Source organism: Canis aureus, chromosome 15, assembly GCF_053574225.1.
Source record: "Canis aureus isolate CA01 chromosome 15, VMU_Caureus_v.1.0, whole genome shotgun sequence".
NCBI classification, from domain to species: Eukaryota; Metazoa; Chordata; class Mammalia; order Carnivora; family Canidae; genus Canis; species Canis aureus.
This window is the reverse complement of record NC_135625.1, coordinates 65,497,749-65,519,057: the sequence shown is the minus strand read 5'-3', so window position 1 is coordinate 65,519,057 and position 21,309 is coordinate 65,497,749. Positions and strand designations below refer to the sequence as shown.

Below are 21,309 nucleotides of genomic sequence, written 5' to 3'. Positions count from 1 at the left end.
CAGGCATCGAAGAAAATAGATTCAGAACCATCTTCAAGTGTCAAGCTCTATTATCCGTTCACCAACTGGGAAGGAAGGTAGATATTTAGAGAAGACAACCAGAAAAGAAGAAAAATGTATTCCCTCCACTAACTTTAAAGCCTTTAGTTGATGAGTAGGAAAATAGGAAAAAGAGTTAAAATATCCAGGGTAGGTATGCCCGGGTGGCTCAGCGGTTGAGGGCCTGCCTTCGGATCAGGGCATGATCCTGGAGTCCCGGGATCGAGTTCCACATTGTGCTCCCTGCATGGAGCCTGCTTCTCTCTCTATGTTTCTCATGAATAAATAATAAAACCTTTAAAAAAAATATCCAGGGTAAAAAAAAAATTAAAAAGCTGGCATAAGGTGGTGTCAAGCCTTTCAGTTGACAATTAGTGAATTTGTTTTTACTCTAATTTTCCCTGGAAGCATCAAAATACAAATCACTCTAGAAATTTTTCAAAGATGGGGGTCACCTGGGTGGCTCAGGCAGTTGAACATCTGCCTTTGTCTTAGGTCATGATCCTGGGGTCCTAGGATCGAGTCCTGCCATCGGGCTCCCCCTGCATGAAACCTGCTTTTCCCTCTGCCTATGTCTCTACCTCTCTCTCTGTGTCTCTCATGAATAAATAAAATCTTAAACTTTTTTTTTTTCAAAAATGGAAAGGCAATTAGTTTTTTACTGACTTAATAACACAGCTACTAGCACAGTTGGAAATTGTCTGAAAAAGATACATCCTTCAAATTGTTGTCTGCAACAAGGAAACTTTCACTGGTCAACAGCCACGTTTTATCTGCCATCCTTAAACCACTGCTTGACCATTAGGCTATCTTGATTTTGATTTTCTTACACTGATCTTTGTTTAGTCTCTTTTGTCTGAAACCTGGCTCCCATCTTGTCTGTTGAAATGTCGCATGGAGCTAATGTACGTACTTGTCCAGAAAAATCAGAATCAAAAAATAATTACTAACTTACTTTCCTGGGAGGTTGATAAAGAGGTCTGTGAATAAATTTCTTAAAATTCATGTTAGAAAAAAATAATGAAAGAAATATTAAAAGTATATAAGAAAACTTTTCTTAGCATCTGGCATGCTACATGCAATGTTAGGTACTGTGAGGGAAAAAAAAGTGTTTAAATCCATCCTTCCTGTAAGCCCATTTTATATAGACTCTATTTGCAGAGTTAAAGCATAAACGCCTAAGTTAGTCCAAAACTATGTAACATGGATTTCTGGACCCCTGGAAAACTGAAAATATATTACAGGTGTGATATACGTTTCTGAGAATATGTTTAAAGTGTTTAATTTTTATCTGTAATTGAATGAAAATCCCACCTGATATAGACCACCACCCTATAATTCGGTCATGTCTACATTGTGTCTACATTGGAGATTTCTTTAGCGCAAATCTATGGCACCTGTTATAGGCTCATTAAAAAAAAATGGCAGAAGGGGCCTATAATAGATCACATAAGGTCACATTATGGTATTTTTTTAGGAGAACCTGTTTGATATTGGTGAGTAACATTTACATTTAGAACGGATACTTTGCTTTGGTGAAACCCTGTCACAATAAATTAATGTTGATCATCTTGAATTAGTTTTTTTCATTGCGTTTATATTTTAATTTTTTTCTCTTATAAAGAGCCACAAGCAGAAAAATTCATCAACAGCTTTTCACTTGTGAATTCTCAAGTAACAGAAAAATTAAAATCATTTAACTCACCACTGTGGATATATTATATATATATATTTTTTATATATATATAATATATATATATATAATTTTTTTTTACTTATTTGAAAAACACTGGCAGAGAGTGTGGAAGTTATATCTCCTTAATAGAAGGTATAACTGTTTCCCATATGGGGATTAAGGCTGGACTAGAGCGCCAGCATGTTCTTCCAAGTTTGGGAGTCTATGACCCAAAGTGCTGGCCAGGGGGTTGTGAAGGATTAGGGAAGGAGCTATCTGTGTGGGCTGGCTGGGTTTTTAATGGAACAAGGTGCACAGGAAACTGGCTGGATCCTACTTCAGGCTGGAATTGGAATGATAGGAAGAAAAGATGCAATGGAATATTACTCAGCTATTAGAAATGACAAATACCCACCATTTGCTTCAACGTGGATGGAACTGGAGGGTATTATGCTGAGTGAAGTAAGCCAGTCGGAGAAGGACAAACATTATATGTTCTCATTCATTTGGGGAATATAAATAATAGTGAAAGGGAATATAAGGGAAGGGGGAAGAAATGTGTGGGAAATATCAGAAAGGGAGACAGAACGTAAAGACTGCTAACTCTGGGAAACGAACTAGGGGTGTTGGAAGGGGAGGAGGGCGGGGGGTGGGAGTGAATGGGTGACGGGCACTGGGGGTTATTCTGTAAGTTAGTAAATTGAACACCAATAAAAAATAAAAAAAAAAAAGAAAAGATGCAAGGGTGTGCATTTTTGGATGTGTGGATGAGACCTGGCCTTTTATGGGACTTTCAAAGGAATAATTTGGTGTTTACCTGCAGCAACAGGTTACAGGCAGCTGGAGGCCAGTCAGTGTTCGGGCCTGGGAGGGAGCAACAGGCTCTAGGAGCCACTGTGGGTCTTAAAAAGGAAAGTGACTGGATTGAGTGGGAGCTTAGGAACGGCAGTGTACTTGCAGGGTAGCTGCGTTAGAGACAGTGTGCATTCCAAAAACACAGTCCTCTTGGAAGAACATGAGCACAAGGACCTCCCCTGCGGCTTCCTTCCCACTGTGGGATAGTTAGAATTATGTATTCTTATTAATTTTGTTTTTTTCTCCAACTAGAAAGTAAGCTCCATAAGGCCAGGGACATTATCTGTAGTTACTCGCTGTTGAATCCCCAGGACCCTGTGCATGGCAGATGCTCAATAAATATTTGATAAACAAGCAAATAAATAAAAATATGTATGCATTTAGGTAGAGGAATAATAATCTGGAAAGAAGCATCAAAGAAGGAATTGATTTTTTAAATGCTCAGAAAAGAAACATGCAATGTTGGTCTTCTCTTGTAAAATTGTCGTAAAATGTAATAATTCCAAAAGTTATCGCAGATACAGCCCAGTGCATGCCTGGTTGAGTCATAGAGATGCTCAGATTTTCAGGTACCTGGACCTTCCCCTAGTGAGATGAATGCGTGTGAACCTCCCTCTTCTCTTCCCCCCTGGTCTTTCCCTCCTTTATGTGAAATGCCATCATCGAGGCTACTGGAACTGGCTCCTGATATAATAAATGGGACGATAAAGAAAGGCCTGCCTTTGAGGCTGCTACATACACTGCTGGAGCCCCAGAAAGCCTATTTTTGCTGAAAGAGAGTGAATATTATCTACCTGTTTATTTGCATTCTTATCTCAGCGTTGTCCTCCTCCCATCTTCCCCCCCACACACCCCCAGACAGATGCTTTGGGACAACTGAGGAGAAAGTCCTGCACAGGGACACAAGGGGCCAAAGCACATTAAGATGCACCCCCCCTTCCCCAATTTTTACCTCCATTACAAATGGGAGATTAGAGCTTTAGGGGAGTAGAGACCCTTTATTTATCCACAAGCAGGGCCACCAAAGAAACTGAATAATAATTTCCTATGAGCAGTTATCCTAGATTTGAAGAACTTTCTTTCTTTCTTTTTCTTTCTTTCTTCTTTCTTTCTTTCTTTCTTTCTTTCTTTCTTTCTTTCTTTCTTTCTTTCTTCTTTCTTTCTTTCTTTCTTTCTTTCTTTCTTTCTTTCTTTCTTCTTCTTCTTCTTCTTCTTCTTCTTCTTCTTCTTCTTCTTCTTCTTCTTCTTTTTCTTTCTTTCTTTCTTTCTTTCTTTCTTTCTTTCTTTCTTTCTTTCTTCTGCTTTCTTTCTTTTCTTTCTTCTTTCCTTCTTTCTTTCTTTTTCTTCCCTTTAGAAATGGTAGTATATTTAAACAGAAGGAAATCTTGGTCTTCCAGGTTATTCTGCGTGGCTCCAGACTTTACAGGCAAAGACCTGAAAGCTCAACAGTGGCGGCTGCCAGGCACTTGAGACCAAAGCGCAGGCTTCACCTCTATTTTCCAACCAGCAGTATTGTTCCCTCTGTGACTTTTACCTTCTACTTTTGTTAACTGGTTGATTTTCACACAGCTCTGGTCATTTGCTGTCAGGAGGTCTTCCCTGAGCATCTGCTGGATGTTTACTAAGTGCTGGATGCTGGGCCGGGATAGTAGGAGGTGGGACAGGCCCTGTGGGGACAAGAGAGGCCCTGGGCTTGCTACTGCCCATCGAGACTCCTGTCTTTGAACCTCTGGGGCCACGGGGTTTCTGTCACCAAGGGGGCATCACTGTTCATGGGCTGTGTGCCTGAAATCTTTGAAAATCCACTGTGTGTAAGGGAAAGAAAAGCAGCAGAAGGAACTGGAGAGGTACTCGAGGTATTTCAGGGCAAGGGTAACAGAGCTAAAGTCTTCTCACAAACATCCTTCACCTTGGCTGTGGGTGTCAGAGTAAATTATCACTTGTTATCACTGCCCTTTGAAATTTCGATTCCTCGTTCTTTATTCACCTGGAAGCAACTTGTCTGCACTTTCCACCTGAAAAGTCTTACCTTTGAAATAAAGGCCTAATTTCTATGAAATCCATAGGTTTTCGCATAGTGCCGAGGACTCGGGTTTTAATAATTCTCTAGGGCACCGTCAGAGGTGTCAGTCACTTTACAAAACCATCAGCCTCAAAACCCCTGAGGCATTCAGAATTTCGTGACTGCTCTATTTCTGCTTTCCTAAAGGGGACTATTGGCTCTTTCCTCTATACCCTAAGGACGCCTGAGCCAGACAAAATCGAGCTCTACCTTTTCAACAAATAGAATTCTAAATGGTGACAGACCAACTGATTTAAATAAAAATTTCCATTATTATACAGTCTTATAAGCTCGTATCAGGATTTCTCAACCTCAGGGCCATTGACATTCCGGGCTGGAAAATTCTTTGTCGTGGGGCTGTGCTGGGTTTTGTAGAAGGTTTATCAGCAAAACCGGCCTCTACCCACTAGATGCCAGCAGCACTTCTCTCCCCAAATGCGACAACCACAAATGCTAGATAGATGTCCTTGGGGGTGCAAATTCACCCCCGATTGAGAACCCCTGACCTACATGATGCCTAAAAACCAGGTTGAGTCTCCATGCTGACAGGGGGTTATATCTATGAGCTGGAACATTAAGGGAACACTGATCTCTTTGAACCACTGAATGGCTGGAAAACATAAAAGTGGTGCTATGGGGTTTCCTGAACCTGCACTTCTTCAGCTGTAAATGATAATAAAAACGAACAGCTAAAAAGCTACTTATGCCAGTTCCGTTTAAACCAGTATTAAGAATTAGTGCTCGTGGCATAGTCGTGTCCACAGTAAATGTTGACTATTACCATCAGCACAACTGAAGCCAAGATAACTGTGACTATAATTAGAGCCACTTGCTAGTCAAGTGGTGCCTTTTACCAGGTATCACTGAGGGGATGGGGTAAAGAATGGTGATGTCAAAAAATAATAATTAGGGACGTCTGGGTGGCTCAGCAGTTGCGTGTCTGCCTTCTGCCCAGAGCATGATCCTGGAGACCCGGGATCGAGTCCCACGTCGGGCTCCCTGCGTAGAGCCTGCTTCTCCTTCTGCCTGTGTCTCTGCCTCTCCCTCTCTTGTCTCTCATGAATAAATAAATAAAATTTTAATAATAATAATAATAATAATAATAATAATAATAAAACTTTATTTCTTTAAGCATGATGCTTAGAAAGTGTTATCTCCTTCTGGCCTTCTCAGGAGACTTGAGAAGATTTAATTCAAGGGGCACCTTGGTGGCTCAGTCATTTGTGTCCAACTTTTAGTGTCAGCTCAAGTCATGATCTCAGGGTCATGGGATCAAGTCCCAGGTCAGGATCCACACTCAGCATGGAGTCTGCTTCGGACTCTCTCTCTCTCTCTCTCTCTTTCTGTCTTTTCCCCTTTTTCTCCTCCCCCCACTCACACATGTGCTCTCTCTCTAAAATAAATATATACATTTTAAAAAAACCAGAGTTAATCCAATGTTATAAACATCTTAATTTTCTCTCATATTTGTATCAGTAAAGTATGTGTGCAATGAATATATGTCCCCTCAGTTCTCTCTTCTTTCTCATTTCATGAAGCTCACCAGGCCCTAGCAAACTGAATCCCAGCTTTGGCTCCGTCATTGTTGTCTATGTGACCTTGGATATTATCACTTAACGCTCTTTCAGGAAGAGGGATGACTTTTTGTCTCCTGAAAATCTTATGAGAAACAAATGAGACGGTGTATGGGAAATACTTTAGAAATTCTAGTATTTAACACAGAAGTAAAATTCTATTATTGTCACCACTGCCACGTTACCAACATCCCCATTACCATAAGTCATACACTGAATTTTCTGAAGTCCATTCTGGCCCTTGCTTGAGTGAGGAGGTTAATGCCGATAGGCATAGGGATAACTAAACTCTTATCGGACAGGGGTCTCCTTGCCATTGGGTGAGTTCTACAATTTTCTAGTGATTGGCATAATTTTCCCATGATCAGTAACATAATGGAACATTACAGAAAGTCTGAAAAAAACCTTTTTATCCAGCATGCATCATTTTGTGCTCTGTAGACAGCAGGTAAACTTATGTCCTCCTTGAAATCCGTAATGATAAAATTGCCTGGGCATTAAATTTTTATTTTATAGAAATTGTAGCCCCCACACATGAAAAATATACTTTGCTTTTATTTTATTAAACTTTGACTCCCTTGATTCCCAGGCTTTTGCTCTGAAAGAAGTTGGCAACATCACCATAATAGCCTTATTTCCAAACCACTGTTACTCTTCTCAGCAAAGTGGCGGGATGGGAACAGTTCTAGGAAAAAGCCATAGTGTTATACTGTAGCCTCATCGTTCTATCCAACAGGGCAGAAACACTGTCTCTGGTGTGATCTGCTTATTCAGCATGTGTGGCACACTGCCTGCCTGTGGTATGAATGAATAAATGAATGAATGAATGAATGAATGAATGAATTAACAGATAATGGAAAAAAAAGATGGAAGGGATGAAGGAGGAGAGGGACTCAGATAGCCAAAATAAATGACAGAAACATATGTAAATATAGAAGATGCTGATATGCTCACACTTTTCTTCACCGCTTCATTCTGAAATGGACACAGCTCTTTTCCATTTCAAAATTAGCATAACTTTCTTACACCTTACTTCACTTCCTATTCTAAAAGGCAGCTTCAGACTTGTGACCTGGCTCTGTTCTTCTGCTCATCTAATAGCCTCCAGACAGCTACCGCATTATATGGTATGTTTGAGGTTCATCCAATATGTTATTTAAAAAAAAAAAGCCCACGGTATATTCCTACATTTGATTATTTGCTAGAATACTGATTTATTCTGATTGATATTGTAGGGGATTTACATATGGACTGCATTCTCCAGCTCTCCCCCCATGCCCATTCTTACAGGATTTACACATCCTACATCTATCCACCCTCATTTCATGTAGGTCAGTCTGGGTCTTGGTCCCTTCAACAGGAATGTAGATTTGATATTGCAAGACAGAGCTTAGTCTTTCTTTGACAAGGCACAAGAAAAGAGAAAAAAAACTGGTGTGTGTGTGTGTGTGTGTGTGTGTGTGTGTAGGAGAGACTGTGAGAATGAGGAGCTGGCACATTGAGCCAAGATAGAGATAGAATGAGTGCCCTCTGAGTGTTCCAGATTCTTCCTAGGCTCTCCTCTGTCCTTGTGCATCAGGGTTCACACCTACATCTTTAGAAAACCAATCAAAGTGACCATAGCACAAAGAATGATAGGTCAGGGGCAACCAAAACCGAGACTGTTAGAGTCTGCCTTATGGCCATAATGCCTACACCTGGGGACACCTAATTTTATACATCCTTTATCCCCTCACCATACTAATGAGCTCAGTTGCAGTTGAGGTTGGAGGACCACTTCAAGTACGATGACAGCTTCCCACCTCAGGCACCTGCCTCTCCACAGACCTTCCTGGGCTCAAAGAGAGCCTGCTTAGCCATGTACAAGTGCAACCAGGAAGTATGTGAAAGTTGACATTCTCATAGTCCACCCTCAACTAGTGGGGGACAGAATCGGTGAATAAATTTCATAGCATCTCCATAAACCAAAAGGTTTCTCAGAGACTCCCAGGGGGAATGAGCTCTAGCTGATGACAGAGGTCACTCACTTGTCAATGTACCCTCTGTTTCCTTTCTTCCATCCTATCTCATCATTTCCCTCACTTGGGCTTTCCAAGATAACCTCCCAAATAAACTACCTCCAGCCAACTCCTGGTTTGGGGAACTATTTTGAGAAGAAGAAAATTATGACAAAAGTCATTTCCTGTCATAAAAAAGACTTCACATCTATACCTTCCACTCACTCATGTGCCTACTTAGTCTCATCTGGCATCAAAGAGTAAGAAGATTCAGGCCATTAGAACTTCAATTTCACTACATAATGTAGCCTCTGAGGCTCCATGGTTATAACTAGCTTTAGTCCTAAAACAAGACTCTTTCAAGAATACATCTTGAAAATCAATAGGAGTTTGCATTATTTGGGGCAACTTTTATACAATATATATTCATTTTTGTGAGAAATGTTATATATGTGGTCATATTTTGGAAAATCGAAATGGTATACAAACAGAGTATACCAAGAAGACTTAAATTGCACTCTTTCCCAAAGTTTTGTAACTTTCTACTTTTTAGGGCCTTGGGTATGATCTCTAAAATTTTTGAACCTTTATATTATGAGCTATAAAATATGAAAAGAAATACCTATCTTGCATAATGCACAGATATCAGAACTGCACGGTGTTCAACCAGTGCCCAAATGACAGGAAAAACTTAGTTTATGACTCATATTTTAAGGAAATAAATATAAGCACATATCGAACAAAAGCCACCCTCCCCTCCAAAATAAGCTATTTGGAAATGCCTTCATTTTATTTCTTGCCACATTGACATGCTGGTGGAAGAACAGTAGTAAGCATTTGGTTCCTCCATCTTCACCAGTTAGGCCAAATTTTTCCATTATGCCTGAACTCAAAGGAGTTTTCACTCCCATTTCAAGAGTCTAACTGATTCAGTGAGCACATACTGAAATACATCTTAGGATGCATTGACCTATATACTTCAGGTCCTAGTTCTTACAGTTGAGGCAAAAATTAAAATCAGTCTTTAAAAGCATGACCATGTTAAAGAATGACTCCATTCATTCCTTCAGGCAATGTGTACTAAGCCTAATACATCATTAGAATATTCCAGTTGATTATATATTTTTCCTAAACATGCCATTTGTCACCGATTTAATCCTTGCATGTGAAACTTAACCTCAAGCTTGATATCTATATTCCAGACAGGTTGATTTTGGGATATTTTCCATAGAAAATGCAATCCTCTATGCAAGGGAATATAGAGACTGTTTGTTTTTTCTCCACCTCCTTAGTTTGCAAGTAAAAAACAAGAAAGCCCAAAGAAATAAAGTTATTTGCTCAAAGTCACACTACAGATTAGATTAAGAACCACGTCAAGAATCTGGTTCTTTTCTATAACACTTCTGTAACACTTTTCCAACAGCATTTTCTTTTTTTAAAAAAAAATATTTTATTTATTTATTCATGAGAGACAGAAAGAGAGAGTGAGGCAGAGACATAGGCAGAGGGAGAAGCAGGCTCCGTGCAGGGAGCCCGATGTGGGACTCAATCCTAGGACTCCAGAATCATGCCCTGAGCTGAAGGCAGATGCTTAACCACTGAGCCACCTAGGCAATCCTCAACAGCATTTTCTAAACCATGTTTTGGGGAACTCACGTCCCTTGAGATCCTGGAATCTCCAGGCCCACAAGAAAAAGTTTCTGTTATAAAATAATTTGGAGAAATAAGTCACACGTTGAAATATTTAGAAATTCTTAAATTGATAGAGTTAAAAAATGTTCACTGAAGTAAACTGGTCACAGAAAATTTCTTTCCTCTCCGTGTGTAACTTATTAACATAATCATTTCTTGTTATGTTAAGAAGTGTAGCCCTAATAAATCAAGACTTTCCAGGATAAAGTTCAAGGACTTCAGTTTAGGATACCCAACTTTTTATCAACTCACTCCGCTGTATCCCCTGCCAGTCCTGCGTATGGTCTGTACACACCCAACTAGTTGAGGTCTCCTGAGTGTCTCGCATCTTCACTTCTCTGATATACATGGGATATAGTGCCAGGGCTTTGAGAGTGGTTTCTATTCTTTCCTCACTTTCTCTGTCTCTGTGTCTCTATCTCTTTTCTACATATAAATACATACAACCTCATTTAGAATGCCAAGGACAGCGTATCTTTTCTGTTCCTTTGGTCTGGAAAACAACACTATATCAGATCTATGCCCCAGATTCTCAAATGAAATTTGTATAAGAATGTTATATAAAAACATACATGTTAAGTTAAAAAAAAAGGAGCAACTATCCCTTGATATATTCTGTTCCTTGTTTGTCACTCCCATGCCTGCCAGAAATGCCAGTCTAAGGGATCAGCAAGTAGGGCTGCCAATTCCTGACTTTCCCTGCTCACAGAATTCCACCAACAGAGTAAAAAGTGGGCCTTCAGGGACTACTTAGGCACAGGAGGGAAACACAAACAGACACATTAGTAGAAGAAATGAATAGTGTAATGAATTAGAATTTTGTGGGAAAGTTTTAAAAATCTGTGGGCAGGTTAGAATTCTCAGTAGCATCAAGTGCTCTTGATGGGTTTTGAGAAACAGTAAGCCTATGTTCCTTTCTCTTAGGGGTGGATGGAAGGACTGACATGAAATGCAGGCTCTTCTGTTTCATTCGGGGGTTCCTCCTCCATGGTAGTTACATCAGAGTGCCTGTATCCTAGCAACTCAGAAGACTTCACCTTTGTCCACCTAATGGACAGCGAATAAAGTTGAAGCCATGAAAAGAGAGACCTAGGCAATGACACACACAGGTGTGTGATGTCTTCCTTCAAAGTAGGCATTTAAAGGGCAGATGTGGTAAATAAAATCATTCTGCTGAGATAAAAACAGCATAAAGTAGGAAGCATTTCCTGCTCTGTTTGATTTGATGTTGTACAGGGAGCTATAAGACAAGTTATTCCCATAGAATCTCTACTTCCCTGATCTGAAATACTATGGACATACTTTAACATTCGAAACACATCTTCAACCTCCTTATTGACTGCCAAGGATGTGATTTCCTGAAAAAATTAACTGAGTTTTCATAGCCTGGATTTCCAGACTCCTAATATTTTGTTTCCTAATATATAGTCACTGGATTTTTGGGCGAACAATGAGGAAAGGAAGCAAAGGGGATGTAAACAAGGATCTAAAAGGTGAACAGATTTGAAACTTTTAAAATAATCTGTGTGCTAAGATAGTATGGACACATTTGTAGACATGGAAGAAGAGCTCCCTTCAGTGGGAAAAATATTAACCAAGGGGTCCTTCTAAACACCTTATGATTTTTCTTTGGTCACATAATGCTTTCTAATTTCTGCTGGAGTGACATGGTAGGAACACGCTTGATTTTGTGAATTTATTCTCCTTGAAAGTAATCACAGAATACAGCTTTCTTTGTGCTAGGCAGAATAAAGGCCACCTAGAGATGTCTATCTCCTAATCCCTGGAACCTATGAATCTGTTAACTAATCTATTGAAAGGGACTTTGCAGATGTGATTAATTTAAGGATCTTGATGTGGGAGTCATCCTGGATTATCTGGATGAACCCAATATAAACACACTCTCATGAGTGAAAGAGGAAGGCAGGACAGTCAATGTTGGAGTTGTGTCATATGAGAAAGACTGGACAAGACACCGCTGGCTTTGAGAATGGCTGAAAAGGCCTCAAGCCAAGGAATCCTCATGACCTCCAGAAGCTAGGAAGGACAAGGGGAGAGAGAGTCTCCCTTGGAGCCTCTAGAAGGAATGCAGCCCTGCTGACACCCTGATTTGAACTCAATGGGACTCATTTCAGACTCTTAACCCCCAACCTGTAAAATAATAAAGCTGTGTTGTTTTAAGCCAATAAGTTTGTGGTAATTTGATGTAGCAGCAGTAGGAATAAACCATGTGTTCTGGGGTCTTTGCTTTGCTTTTATAAGGTCTCTTTGAGAGGATATTGCAATGGACATTATGAGAAGGTCGGGTAATGAAATCAAAGCACAACATCTAAGGCTGGAAACAAGGCTGGTGTCTTTTGTTCAGTGCTAGGGATTTCAGCATTTATGACATTTATTTAAAAAAAAATGCCTGAGAGAGAGAGAACACCATACAACTCGCCCACCTGAAGACCTGAAGGGAAGTTTCTGGTATGGAAAAACATCGGCCTCTTCACAGAGCTGTTCTGCCTATGTTCATGTATGTGTGTGCTGGACCACTTCCCGCCTGCTCTAACTTATTTCTCTCCCTAATCTCTCACATTCCCTGCTTTTTCTTTTTTTTTCTCAGTTATTCTATTTTCCCCCTTAAATTTGACATCACATGGAACTAGGTCAATTTTATTAGTTCTTTTTATCTAAAGAGTTTCATTTTTCTTACCCTCAGTGTATTTTCACTCTTTCTTCAATTATGAAATGCTGCAGCTATAGAATAGATGTTTTTCTTTCCATTTTGTGTGCTTACTTTTATTAGTTACCAAAAGTTAAATTTGATTTTTAAGGAATTGACATATAGACGCACTAAGAAAAAAAGCCAGAAAATGTGTCAACACAAATAACAGTGGTTATTTCTAGAAAGTGATGCAATGGATGATTCTTTGTGCTTTTTTTATTCTTTCCAACTTTTCCCCATTATAGATCTCATCTTGAAAAAACATTTTTCTAGAGAGATAATCTCTCTCTCTCTCTCTTTCTCTCTCTCTCTTCCTAAGACCCAAAGTATGTATGATGAGTGGGGCACCTGGGTGGCTCAATAGGTTAGGTGGCCAACTTCTGATTTCAGCTCAAGTCATGCTTTCAGAGTCGTGGGATTAAGCCCTGAACCAGGCTCCTTGCTCAGTGTGAAGTCTGGTTGAGATTCTCTCCCTCCCTCTCCTCCTCCCCCTACTTGTGTGCTTGCTTTCTCTAAAGTAAGTAAATATTTTTTTAAAACAACAATAACAACAACAACAAAACCCCACTAAGATGACTGGGAAAAAAGAAAATTATCCGCTAATTCCATTCAATCTTATTTCCGAATCTATTTTAAAAACTTGAAATCTAAGTTTCTGGGACCTGAATTAAGCATTTTAACAAGGAAACAACCAATGCCAAATATGCAGATAGAGACACCCTTATTCCATGTCATACTCTTAACGTGTGCCAATGAGTCTTTCTGTTTGTTTTTCTTGTTTATAAGAGCTTTCTATAGTTGACCTACACTTGCTTTCTACATGTTTTGCTTCCCTAGTGCTTCATACATTACTGCACATTTTAGAAATAATTTCCCTGACATCAGTTAATTGATTTTTTTTCATGCTTTGTTTGAACTTTATCTCTCATAGTTGCTCCTGTTTGCAACTTGTCATCACATTTATATTTTGATTCCTTTTTCCACATATCCATCACTCCTTCAAAGCACAGTGGAAATGTGACAAGGAAGTTCCCCATGACCACAACATGGAATATTTAAGAGCCCCGCAGGCAGGGCTATCTCCACAGCACTAAGAACAACTCCCTTTGAATGCCATCAGGACCTATTTTACAATTTTATTTTTAAATATCTTAGCAGGACTGATTCAAAATCTTAATAAAATTCATCACCTCTGAAGGTTGTCTGGACACAAATATTTGGGGGCTGAACCCAGCTATCTTATTGACATGGAGAATTAGAAAGAAAACCCTTGAACCTGAAGGCTCAGAGTTTGCAAATCACGGGGCAGTGTGATTACAAGCAGTGCTCGCTGCTGTGTATTTTAGGATTTTGTGGCTAAAACTAATGCCATTAAGAATATGTACATACACCAACATACCTATGTAAGTCAAATGATGAAACTCCTACACACATTGCCATGGTGTGGTTTTGTACGTTAGAAGTACAGGTATCCCTGCTTCCAAAGTTTGTGTCATGCCACTTTGCTTCTATGAAAGACCTACATTAGCACTGGCTTTCACTATCAAAACAAATCCTAAGAGTATTTTTGCCTCTATGGAAAAAAAAAAAAAGGCAAAAAGCTAAAACAGCATGCAGCATTTATCCTGCCGTGAGCTGCTCCAGGGGCAGCACCCAGGCCAGCAAGTTGCCCAGAAACCCTGCTCAGCATCCCAGCATCAGCCACCAGAGCTTGGAGCTGTGTCTGTGAACATATGGGCTTTGTCTTGATTATGTGATTGATCATATCAGCAAGAGAAAAAACAACCAGATGATCCTCCCAATAGATGCAGAGAAAGCATTTGACAAAATACGGCATCCATTCCTGATCCAACATTCCTGATCATTCCTGATCCTACATTCCTGATCAGAGTGTAGGGACAGAGGCAACGTTCCTCAGCATCTTCAAAGCCATCTACAAAAAGCCCACAGCAAATATCATTCCCAATGGGGAAACACTGGGAGCCTTTCCCCGAAGATCAGGAATGAGACAGGGATGTCCACTCTCACCGCTGCTATTCAACATAACACTAGACGTCGTAGCCTCAGCAATCAGGCAACAAAAAGAAATAAAAGGCATTCAAATCGGCCTAGAAGTCAAACTGTCCCTCTTCGCAGATGATATGATACTGTACCTAGAAAACCCAAAGACTCCACCCCAAGATTGCTAGAACTCATACAGCAAATTCAGCAGTGTGGCAGGGTACAAAATCAATGCCCAGAAATCAGTGGCCTTTCTAGACGCTAATGATGAGACTGAAGAAAGAGAAATTAAAGAGTCAACCCCATTTACAGTTGCACCCAAAAGCATGCGCTACCTAGGGATAAACCTAACCAAAGAGGTAAAGGATCTCTACCCAAAAACCTACAGAACACGTCTGAAAGAGACTGAGGAAGACACAAAGAGATGGAAAACTATTCCATGCTCATGGATCCGAAGAATGAATATTGGGAAAACGGCAACGTGACCCAGGGCATTTACACAATTAACATAATCCCTATCAAAAATACCATGGACTCTCCTCAGAGAGCTGGAACAGATCATCTGAAGATTTGTGTGGAATCAGAAAGGACCCCAAATGGCCACGGGAATAGTAGCCAAGAAGACCACAGCGGGGGGGCAGCACAATGCCAGATTCCAGGTTGCGCTGCAAAGCTGTGCTCAGCAAGACAGTGTGGTACAGGCACAAAAACAGACACATCCATCAATGGAACAGAAGAGGAATCCAGAAGTGGACCCTCAACTCGACGGTCAAGACCATATATTCGACCAAGCAGGAGAGACCATCCACTGGAAAAAAGACAAGTCTCTTCCATAAATGCCACTGGGAACGCTGGACAGCCACATGCAGAGGGAAACTGGACCACTGTCTCACACCAGACACAAGATATTTGGTGCATCCATTAGCAAGAAGTGTCCTAAGGTATAAGAAAAGCCTAAGGAAAGTTATCTGGGGGCTCTGGGAACACTCAAACATTTCCCATGTAAATTGATGGCAACCTCTTCTTCCCTTTATGCCATTTCAGCCGAGGACAGGCCTCACGGGAGCTCTGTCCACACGGCTATGGCGCAAAAGGACTTAGGAAAGTTGGATTTGCCTTAAATGCATTTTGTTTCCCTGATGCTTGTAAATGGCATTTTAATATTAGCCCCTAATACTGTCTCACAATTAACCAGCATTTTAACACTGAAGTAAGCAATAAACTAATGCTTTAACACTTTTTTTAATTGAAAAGATTAAGACAAATCTAATTAATTTGTAAACTGTACACAGTGAGTCTTTCTGAACCTATGATTAATTTGTTATTTTGCTGTTGTTGTTCTACACATGAGTAGCTTTAAAAAAAAAGTACAAAACATATGATTAGCGGTAGATAATATTTATCCACCCCTGGAAATACTTGTTTGTGCTTTTCCCCCATTCACATTGTATGAGTTTTATTAGGTTTTCTTGTAACATTTCAAAAAAATTTGTGATCTCTCATTAACTTATCTAGATTTTCTAAATCCTCTGTTTCTGTTGTAATAACAGAAATAGAGTAAGATTTTATTTTCCAGGAAGAAGTTGTTTGGGACTATTTGTTTAGGATCTATCCTCAAAGCTTCCATTACTTTGTAATTTTCATTTTATTATCGGTATGCCACCCATAAGTGCTGCCTTAATGTGCCAGCCCTCAATATTTTTCAAGTGGAAATCTACCAAAATAACTTCTAGTAAGTCTAATTTCAGCCACTTCTCTTCACACTCATTTCCTTGTTGTTCCCAGCACAAATGAATGAATTTACGTTAATCTAGCAAATATTTACTGGGGAACTACTAATGTGCCAGGCCCTACTTTAAATGCTGGGGATACAATAATCAACAACACAGGCAGAGCTTCCCAAACTCATTCTAGTTGCATGAGACAAGGGAAAAATCCAATGAATAAGTAAATCATATGGCATATTAAAAAGTGAAAAGTACTGTGGAAAAAATAAAGCAGGCAAGGAACATAAGGAAGACTTAGATGAGGTAATGATGGTCATAAGTATGAATAAATATCAAATTCATTCATTTGTGCTGGGAACAACAAGGAAATGAGTGTGAAGGGAAGTGGCTGAAATTAGACATACATAAATATGGTTGTCAAGGAAGGTCTTAGAGAGAAGGTGACATCTGAACAGTGACTGGGAGCTCATCATGAAGGTGGGCGTCATGGTGAACAACAAATGCAATGACCCAGGATGTGTGTATGGAGCAGCTGGGAGAGCGGGTGAGCAAACAAGAGGCAGCATAGTAGAAGCCAAGGCAGAGAGGGAGAGGTTAGGGTCTTGGAGGCCACTGTCTTTGAGAAGAGGTGACCATACATGTCCTGGTCCTGGTATGACCAGGACATGTATTTTAATAGGATCGCTCCTGTTGCTGTGATGAAAGTAGGCTGTGGTATGGCAGGGGCAGGAGAAGGCAGGAGGCCACAGCAGTCTCAGGGTGAGGACTGTGGTGTCTGACCCAGAGGGGAAGTGATGGAGGCCGTGAGCACAGCATTAGCTGAGGGACTGGATGTGGGGTGTGAGTGGAGACAGCCGCCAAAGACGGGGCTTAGTCTTAAAATTGGGAGTGCCCATTCTCCTCTCTGTGCCTGGTGTGGGTAAGTTCTTATTAGATTATATAATCCTCTCCTTCTGATCAACATAATGCACAAATTTATTCGGTTTAGATCCCACCTTTCCAGGAATCCTGGCCTAGTTAACTTCATGCTATTCTAAAAACACACTCCATTAAATTGCATTCCGTGAGGCATGTGACTAGGTTTAGTTTGTGACTCTGTCCTGATTAAAATAGTTTTCCAGTTTTCTGACATTATGCATATGTTACATATACGTCTATAAAATGTTAGAAAATTGGAAGACTATATATATACATATATACACACACATATATAGAATATACACATATGGTACAGTTTTTAAGTAGCTTGCAATTTTTTAGATAATTTTGTAGATCTAATAAACTGTAATCTACTTAAAATCCACACACAAAACATAGAAAATTAATTAAGTATATAATATATGTAAGAGTCTATATCTGTCTGCTTGTCTATCTGTTCATATTGTACCTTCCCCTATCTAAGAAACTGCAATCTCCTAAGAAGGCCAAATAAAGAAATATATTTGTCTTGTATGGTTCTTTTTTTTTTTTTTTTATTAAAAACACATGAAACACCAAGCCCAGGGTTTCTATTTTTATTTATTATTATTGTTTAAATATTTTATTTATTCATAGAAACATAGAGAGAGAGAGAGAGGGAGACACACAGACAGAGGGAGAAGCAGGCTCCGTGCAGGGAGCCCGACACAGGACTCGATCCCGGGTCTCCAGGATCAGGCCCGGGCTGAAGGTGGTGCTAAACCGCTGAGCCACTGGGGCTGCCCTTGTATGGTTCTTAATGCCTAATACAGTGTTATAATTATGATGATGGAAATACACTAGCAAAGCCTACTATACTATTTTTCCTGTTTTAGTTATAATACGAAGATAACTTTTAATAACACGTGGCACTTTTCATTTTTGTTTTTTTTAAGATTTTATTTAGTTATTTACGTATTGGAGAGAGAGAGAGAGAGAGAGAGAGAGAGAGAGGAGAGAAAGGGAGAGAAGCAGGGTCCCTGCTGAGCAAAGAGCCCGAAGCAGGGCTCCATCCTAGGACCTTGGGATCATGACTTGAGCCAAAGGCAGATGCCTAACCAACTGAGCCACCCAGGTGCTGCCACCTGACACTTTTCTTTAAAAGGAGTGGAATTTTGTTTCAGCTGATATATGATGTTTTTGTAGGCAGAGCAGAGAGCTGAGTTGGAAGCACTGCCTGCCAAGACCCTCTGGACTTCTGACCAAGGGGGGCTGATGGTTGGCCTTTACACAAGGGCTAGTGAGCTTCGTGGGATTTTGGGGAAGGGTCTTCCCCAAACGGAAAAAAAAAATGACTGGTCATTTGGCTGATAATTTCTTTTCTCTGGTGAGAATGCAAATCTCAGTAGGAGCACATTGAACCTGAGTCCCAGTTTTCATGAGATTAAATCCGAATGAGAGCTGGAGATAAAGCAAGAAAGTGCATGGCGTGGAGGAAAAGAGGCATCCCTACAGTGAAGAAGGCAGGCCCAGGTGGGCAGCTTGCTCTTTCTGCCTGCTTCACGAGTTTGCTCTGAGCTGTTCCTGGGGATGAGGACACAACTTGCTTCATCACGGCTATGAGTGTGACACTGTGGTTAAGTTAATGTTCCTTTGTACGCCTGGAGTGCTTTATAGGCAACATGCATTGTCTCATTCGGGCCTCACAGCAATCCCCAGCGAGGTGAGCAGACAATCTTATATTTATTTTGTGGATGAGGAAAATGAGCCCCAAAGAGGGAAAGCCACTTAACCGAGGCTACATATTTATTTGAAACATATTTACCATGCATTTACTATTTTCCTTTTTGCAGAGCCGGGTGGGGAGAAAAAGACAATTAGCACTCGGTCTCCTTCCTTGAGGAGTTCACAATCCATTTAGGCGTTTGTATAAGTAAACAGATATTTCAAGTACGATTAGGAACTTAATATTTTGGTCTTATTTCTCTTCACCACAACATCTAAAAAGTGGAAATGTTTTTTATCTATTATAAAAATAGTTTAAGTACAACTAAGACAAAACATAAAGATACAAGAAAAAAAGGGTATTAAAATGACTCATAATTCCATCACGTGGTAAAAATCACTTAAAATTTTATTGCATTTTATGTATGTATATTTTTAAACTATGATTTCTGATTTTAGTTTCATTTTGTATATGGTATAGAGTAGGATTTTTATGTTTTCTGTGTCAAATGATACAGCTCTGCTTTGTGACTTTAATGGTTTTCCAGGATGTCATTATGTCATCTATTTTACCATATTCCTATGGATGGGTATTAACATTTGCTCCTATTTCTTATTATTCAAATCCATGCTGAGATGAAAATCATACATAAGTCTTTTTGTAAATATGTCTACTTATTTCCTTGCTATAGAATTCCAGAAACAGAAATTGTTGGCCAAAGGTCATATTCATATTGCAAATACTGGCCTCTCTAGACTAAGGGTGTATTTTGATATAAATTCAACTTAAGATTCTTTATAAAAGAATAAAAATTCTTATCTTTCCTGATGGGTAACCAGTGTATGTAAGCTAATATGTCAAATTTCTCTTTATGACATTACCTTGAAAATTTCCCTACTGTTTTGATTTTTTTCTGAATTTAATTATAGGAAAACTACCTTATGAAAGTTGAATATGGCCAGATTCTGGGACAGGTGTGAAACTCTAAAGACAGAACTATAACAGGCACTGTTATTGCATGAGCTTCTGATCCATATAGATGCCCTTTTCTTACATTGCTGATGTGAATATTTAGTGCTGAAGATTTAGATCTGTAAAAAAATATATTTTGAAATTCTCTCTTTCAATAAAAATGATCCCTGGTAGTTCTGGGAAACTATCTCAAAAGATCACATCTGCAAGTGGAGTGTGGACATTTTGATGAGACATATGTGCACATATGTCTGAGATCTGTGGGCATTGCTATGGTAGCAGACATGCTCTATGTTTTAGGATATAATGTACATTATTAGGTGGTATCCCTGTCCTGTAATTTTTGTCATCCAGCTCATTATTTCTTCCCTCAAAAATGCGCTTGGTTTGTATCTTTCATCTCAAGACTCCTCCAAGAAAATACAGTCCATTATAATGCTTTGACAAGGTGATTACGTACCTCATGAAGCTACTGGGTGTGATTAGAGACAAGCAAATAAACAAACTTTTATGTAGTTTCACATTGGTGCCTAGACCTCCCGCTACTCAGATTACCTACAGGCATTCTTCTCATTCATGGAAGGGTGAAGAAAATAGGTTAGGTTTTATCTAAGGACAACCAGCTCAGCGGGACACAAGAAATACAAGATTTTCTGATACCTAACATAGTGATTTGTTTCTGATCCTTGTCATTTTGTGTCAAAGAGCTTTCCACGTGCACAGTGACTGAGTACGTTTGGATGTTTGGATGTTGTTAAATACTCCTATTAAGCACATTGGGGAGCTATGAGTCTTTGTAGCCTCTCTTTCTTGCTGATAAAAGTAAAAAAAAATCAACTGAGCTTAGTTTAGAAACATTATGTACACATAAAAAATATGCACCACATGATACTAGCTCTTGGATAAAACTCATTAACTTACTATTAGAAAGTTACTAAATTACTTCCTGGTTTTATTACAAATGCAAAAAAAAATGTTGCTTTAAAGGATAATTAGCTTTTTCATTAAAAAAAGAAACCAGCTTGAGGAAGAAAGAACTCCTTTCTTAAAGAAATGTAGAATTAAAGAGGGAAATCATTACTCTCTGAATTCTTGGTACTGGTATCCCTCTTAAATAGTGTATGAAGATCAGAACAAAAGGAGAAAGTGCTGGGTAGGGTTCAAAGAAGTGCCAGGTTGGTATTCAGGATGTACTAAATGTATCACCTTTTGTCACTGACATGAAAAAGGTAGCCAGAGGGGTGAAAGACTAGAAAGGACTGGAGTCGTCTGTATGCACAGCCAGAGCAGCTCACCATCTATTCGTCTGGATTCGCAATGGGAGACAACGCTTCCTCTCTTGTTATTATTTTGTAAGCTGTGAGCATGTCACAGGGACACTT

General features: G+C 39.6%; 1 protein-coding gene across 6 annotated transcripts in view; it reads right to left on the bottom strand.

The window, feature by feature from the left end:
* Window positions 1-21,309, bottom strand: part of CNTNAP2 (contactin associated protein 2) — a 1,978,697-nt gene that overhangs the window by 729,990 nt on the left and 1,227,398 nt on the right. The window lies entirely within an intron of this gene.